Raw genomic sequence first — 6,640 nt, 5'->3', positions numbered from 1 at the left:
CCCGGGTCGTGGCACCAACCGGGACTAATCCCCCCTTTAGTCTCAGTTGGTGCCACCAACCGGGACCAAAGGCCTTGTGCTGCCCCGCGCCGAAAAGTTTAGTCCCACCTCGCTAGTTGAGAGAGCTCGAGAGTGGTTTAAAGCGCTGCTGCGCCCACCCTCTCGAGCTCCTCTCAACTGCAGGCTTTCGGGCCTGACCGTGCAATCTGTGCCTGTGGGCCTACTGGGCCTCCCGCGGGCCTGAATCCTGGCCCATGGTAGGGTTTCTAGTAGTATTCAGGTCGTGGGGGCCCAGTAGGTGGCACTTTTTTTTGTTTTTTTGTTTTCTTTGTTGCTTTATTTATTTTATTTTGTTTCTACTTACAACAAAATACTTATTGTTGCTATTTTTATTTTTTTCCAGTTTTTTGGTTTTGCTTTCTGCATTATTTATTTTTTGTTGTTTTTTGCTTTATTTTTTAATTCTTTTTGCTTTTAGTTTTAGAAAAATTATAAACTTTTTGTTAGTGCCATTAGTTTTCAAATTTGAAAACACTTTTTTTGTTTTCTTTGTTGCTTTATATATTTTATTTTGTTTGTACTTACAACAAAATACTTATTGTTGCTATTTTTATTATTTTTCAGTTTTTTTGTTCTGTTTTCTGCATTATTTATTTTTTGTTGTTTTTTGCTTTATTTTTTAATTCTTTTTGCTTTTAGTTAGAAAAATTATAAACTTTCTGTTAGTGCCATTAGTTTTCAAATTTGAGCGCCCTTCGGTTGGCGAGGTTTTCAAATTCATAGTTTTCAAATGAACTCTGAAAAAGTTGGCATAGCATGTGCATGTACAAAACGGACAATGGTATCCTACTCGTCTGTTACAAAGTTGGCATGGTATCATCATAATAGTTGCGGGAGAAAGTCTTCACTTTTTCTTCGCTTGTGTCGTTTGCTTATTGCGCCGTAACCATGGATAATCTTCATCGTTTATCATGATGCTTGGGTCAGCCTTGACTTTGAAGGGGGGAATTTCATGAAACTTTTCATACTCTTCAGACATGTCTGTCTTGCCCTCCACTCCCGGGATGTCCCTTTTTCCTAAAAGAACTACGTGGCGCTTTGGCTCATTGTATGATGTATTCGCTACCTTATCTTTTCTTTTCCTCGGTCTGATAGACATGTCCTTCACATAGATAACCTGTGCCACATCATTGGCTAGGACGAACGGTTCATCAGTGTACCCAAGATTTTTCAGATCCACTGTTGTTATTCCGTACTGTGGTCTACCTGTACCCCGCCTCCTGACAGATTGACCCACTTGCACTTAAACAAAGGGACCTTAAAATCTACTCCGTAGTCAAGTTCCCATATGTCTACTATGTAACCATAATATGTGTCATTTCCATTGTCGGTTGCTGCATCAAAGCGGACACCGCTGTTTTGGTTGGTGCTCTTTTCATCTTGGTCAATCGTGTAAAATGTATTCCCATTTATCTCGTATCCTTTCCAAATCATTACAGTCGAAGATGGTCCCCTGAACAACAAGTACAGCTCATCACAAATAGTGCTGTCACCTCTAAGACGTGTTTCCAACCAACTGCTGAAAGTCCTGATGTGTTCACATGTAATCCAGTCGTCGCACTGCTCTGGGTGTTTGGAGCGCAGACTGTTCTTGTGTTCATCGACATACGGGGTCACCAAGGTAGAGTTCTGTAGAACTGTGTAGTGTGCTTGAGACCAAGAATATCCGTCCCTGCATATTATTGAGTCCCTTCCAAGCGTGCCTTTTCCAGTCAGTCTCCCCTCATACCGCGATTTCGGGAGACCTATCTTCTTAAGGCCAGGAATGAAGTCAACACAAAACCCGATGACATCCTCTGTTTGATGGCCCATGGAGATGCTTCCTTCTGGCCTAGCGCGGTTACGAACATATTTCTTTAGGACTCCCATGAACCTCTCAAAGGGGTACATATTGTGTAGAAATACGGGCCCCAGAATGACAATCTCGTCGACTAGATAAACTAGGACGTGCGTCATGATATTGAAGAAGGATGGTGGGAACACCAGCTTGAAACTGACAAGACATTGCGCCACATCACTCCTTAGCGTTGGTACGATTTCTGGATCGATCACCTTCTGAGATATTGCATTGAGGAATGCACATAGCTTCACAATGGCTAATCGGACGTTTTCCGGTAGAAGCCCCCTCAATGCAACCGGAAGCAGTTGCGTCATAATCATGTGGCAGTCATGAGACTTTAGGTTCTGGAACTTTTTCTCTGGCATATTTATTATTCCCTTTATATTCGACGAGAAGCCAGTCGGGACCTTCATACTGAGCAGGCATTGAAAGAATATTTCTTTCTCTTCTTTCGTAAGAGTGTAGCTGGCAGGACCTTCATACTGCTTCGGAGGCATGCCCTCTTTTTCGTGCAAGCGTTGCAGGTCCTCTCGTGCCTCAGGTGTATCTTTTGTCTTCCCATACACGCCCAAGAAGCCTAGCAGGTTCACGCAAAGGTTCTTCGTCACGTGCATCACGTCGATCGAAGAGCGGACCTCTAGGTCTTTCCAGTAGGGTAGGTCCCAAAATATAGATTTCTTCTTCCACATGGGTGCGTGATTCTCAGCGTCATTCGGAACAGCTAGTCCGCCGGGACCCTTTCCAAAGATTACGTGTAAATCATTGACCATAGCAAGTATGTGATCACCGGTACGCATGGCGGGCTTCTTCCGGTGATCTGCCTCGCCTTTGAAATGCTTGCCTTTCTTTCGACATTGATGGTTGGTCAGAAGAAATCGACGATGGCCCAGGTACACATTCTTCCTGCAGCTTCCCAGGTATATACTATCGGTGTCAAGTAAACAGTGCATGCATGCGTGGTATCCCTTGTTTGTCTGTCCTGAAAGGTTACTGAGAGCGGGCCAATCATTGATGGTCACGAACAGCAACACCTTTAGGTCAAATTCCTCCTTTTTGTGCTCATCCCACGTACGTACACCGTTTCCATTCCACAGCTGTAAAAGTTCTTCAACTAATGGCCTTAGGTACACATCAATGTCGTTGCCGGGTTGCTTAGGGCCTTGGATGAGAACTGGCATCATAATGAACTTCCGCTTCATGCACATCCAAGGAGGAAGGTTATACATACATAGAGTCACGGGCCAGGTGCTGTGATTGCTGCTCTGCTCCCCGAAAGGATTAATGCCATCCGCGCTTAAAGCAAACCATATGTTCCTTGGGTCCTTTGCAAACTCATCCCAGTACTTTCTCTCAATTTTTCTCCACTGTGACCCGTCAGCGGGTGCTCTCAACTTCCCGTCTTTCTTACGGTCCTCACTGTGCCATCGCATCAACTTGGCATGCTCTCCGTTTCTGAACAGATGTTTCAACCGTGGTATTATAGGAGCATACCACATCACCTTCGCAGGAACCCTCTTCCTGGGAGGCTCGCCGTCAACATCACCAGGGTCATCTCGTCTGATCTTATACCGCAATGCACCGCATACCGGGCATGCGTTCAGATCCTTGTAGGCACCGCGGTAGAGGATGCAGTCATTAGGGCATGCATGTATCTTCTCCACCTCCAATCCTAGAGGGCATACGACCTTCTTTGCTGCGTATGTACTGTCGGGCAATTCGTTATCCTTTGGAAGCTTCTTCTTCATTATTTTCAGTAGCTTCTCAAATCCTTTATCAGGCACAACATTCTCTGCCTTCTACTGCAGCAATTCGAGTACGGTACCGAGCTTTGTGTTGCCATCTTCGCAATTGGGGTACAACCCCTTTTTGTGATCCTCTAACATGCGATCGAACTTCAGCTTCTCCTTTTGACTTTCGCATTGTGTCCTTGCATCGACAATGACCCGGCGAAGATCATCATCATCGGGCACATCGTCTGGTTCCTCTTGATCTTCAGCAGCTTCGCCCGTTGCAGCACCATCGTGCACATCGTCTGGTGCATCTTGATGTTCAGTAGCATCACCGTATTCAGGGGGCACATAGTTGTCATCGTACTCTTCTTCCTCGCCGTCTTCCATCATAACCCCTATTTCTCTATGCCTCGTCCAAACATTATAGTGTGGCATGAAACCCTTGTAAAGCAGGTGGGTGTGAAGGATTTTCCAGTCAGAGTAAGACTTAGTATTCCCACATATAGGGCATGGACAACACATAAAACCATTCTGCTTGTTTTCCTCAGCCACTTCGAGAAAATCATGCACGCCCTTAATGTACTCGGAGGTGTGTCTGTCACCGTACATCCATTGCCGGTTCATCTGCGTGCATTATATATAATTAAGTGTGTCAAAAATCATTACAGAACATCATGAATAGATAATTAAGTGACCAAATTAATGAAGTTCATCATCACATAAAAACCAAAGTACATACATAGTTCTCATCTAACAACATAAAGCTCTGCAGAGCATCTAAATTAATTAAATCATACATTGAAACTATGTAAAACATTTCAATGCGAAAACAAATGCGATCATAATCGCAACCAAGGTAACAACTGATCTAATGGCATAATGATACCAAGCCTCGGTATGAATGGTATATTTTCTAATCTTTCTCATCTTCAGGCGCATTGCATCCATCTTGATCTTGTGATCATCGACGACATCCGCAACATGCAACTCCAATATCATCTTCTCCTCCTCAAGTTTTTTTATTTTTTCCTTCAAGAAATTGTTTTCTTCTTCAACTAAATTTAACCTCTCGACAATAGGGTCGGTTGGAATTTCTGGTTCAACAACCTCCTAGATAAATAAAATCTATGTCACGTTGGTCGGCATAATTTTCATAAACAATAAATGAACCAATAGTTATGAAAAGATAATATATACCACATCTGAATCATAGACAGGACGAGGGCCGACGAGGGCGGATACCAAAACCATCGCACTATATAAGATGCAATAATAAAAGTAAGAAAATAATACAAGTAAGAATATTTTTCTTTTCAGAAAGAAGATAAGAACAAGAGGCTCACCACAGTGGTGCTGGCGATGAGATCGGCGCGAGTGATCGACAGCGGTGAAGACGGGGACGGGGCGTGATGGACCACTAAACCTAGACAAATATTGAGGAAAATAGAGGTTGGAGGTCGAGCTTGGAGAGGAGAAAGCTTAAGTAGTGTGGCTCGGGCATTTCATCGAACACCTCATGTGCTATGGAGTTGAGCTAGAGCACCACAAAGCCCCCCCTCGCCGGCAAGAGAAAAACAGAGCACTGGAGTGCTCTGCTCGCGAGCGAGGGGGTATATATAGGCAACACTATTGGTCCCGGTTCGTGGCATGAACCGGGACTAACGGGTAGCCATTGGTCCCGGTTCATGCCAGCAACCGGGACATATAGTGGTGGGCCAGGAGCCAGGCCCATTGGTCCCGGTTCGTCCCACCAACCGGGACCAAAAGGTCCGGACGAACCGGGACCAATGGCCCACGTGGCCCGGTCGGCCCCCTGGGCTCACGAACCGGGGCAAATAGCTCCATTGGTCCCGGTTCTGGATTGAACCGGGACTAATGGGCTGAACTGGCCTGGGCCATTGCCCCCTTTTCTACTAGTGGTCTAGGATGGTAGCGACAGCGTCGACCACCATGTTGAACAAAAAGGGGGAGAAGGGGTCGCCTTGTCTAACCCCACAAAGGGTGGGGAAGAAGGGGCCGATCTCCCTGTTAATGTTAACTACGGTGCGCCCACACAAGACCATCTGCATGACACGCATGACCCAACGGTCATCAAAACCCTTACGGAGTAGGACTTCTCGAAGGAAGGGCCAGTGCACCGTGTCATATGCTTTGTGGAAACCAATCTTCAGGAAGACCGCCCGGACCTCGTAAAGTACTTTGTGGAGTACAAAAACGACATCCAGGATGTATCTACCACAGATAAAGGCCGACTGGTTGGGGTGAGTAGGGGTCACCCTATCGGCGTACCCCTTGGCCAGAATGTGAAAGATCACATTGATCATTGTGATCGGCCGAAACTGGCGGATGTCTGAGGCCCCAGGAACCTTCGGGATACCCCTTGGCCAGAATGTGAAAGATCACATTGATCACTGTGATCGGCCGAAACTGGCGGATGTCTGAGGCCCGAGGAACCTTGGGGATGAGCGTGATGATCCCATAGTTAAGACGACAGAGGTCCATGGAACCTACATAAAATTCCTCGAAGAGGGACATCACCTCCGGCTTAATGACATTCCAGAATGTCTGGATGAGCTTCACCAGGAGGCCATCTAGGCCCAGGGCGGAGGCTGGGTTCATGCCCTTAATGGCCAGCCAGACCTCGTCCTCGGAGAAAGGGGCTGTGAGAGCCGCATTCTCGACCGCCGAGATGCGCCGGTGTCCAGCCCAGAAATCATGGCCTAGAGCTAACCCCCTGCTATCGAGGAGCCCGAGGAAGAAAAAACCTCATTGATCGTGATAGTGATGGTCCTGAGCAAGGGCTCGGCCTCTCCGAAGCAGATCACCACTATACTCACCCACCTGTGCACCACCGATGCCGATTGGGATTGACAGGTGGAGACTATCAGCGAGAAGAAGTTCTCTGTGATGTTCCTGGAGCCCTTCAGCTTTGGCTACTGCACTCATAGCAGGGATATCACTTTGGCGCTGAACAAATTGGAGGTGGACATCTTGGCTCCTGAGGTTAACC

This window comes from Triticum dicoccoides, chromosome 7B, assembly GCF_002162155.2.
Source record: "Triticum dicoccoides isolate Atlit2015 ecotype Zavitan chromosome 7B, WEW_v2.0, whole genome shotgun sequence".
Taxonomy (NCBI): Eukaryota; Viridiplantae; Streptophyta; class Magnoliopsida; order Poales; family Poaceae; genus Triticum; species Triticum dicoccoides.
This window is presented reverse-complemented; position numbering follows the sequence as displayed.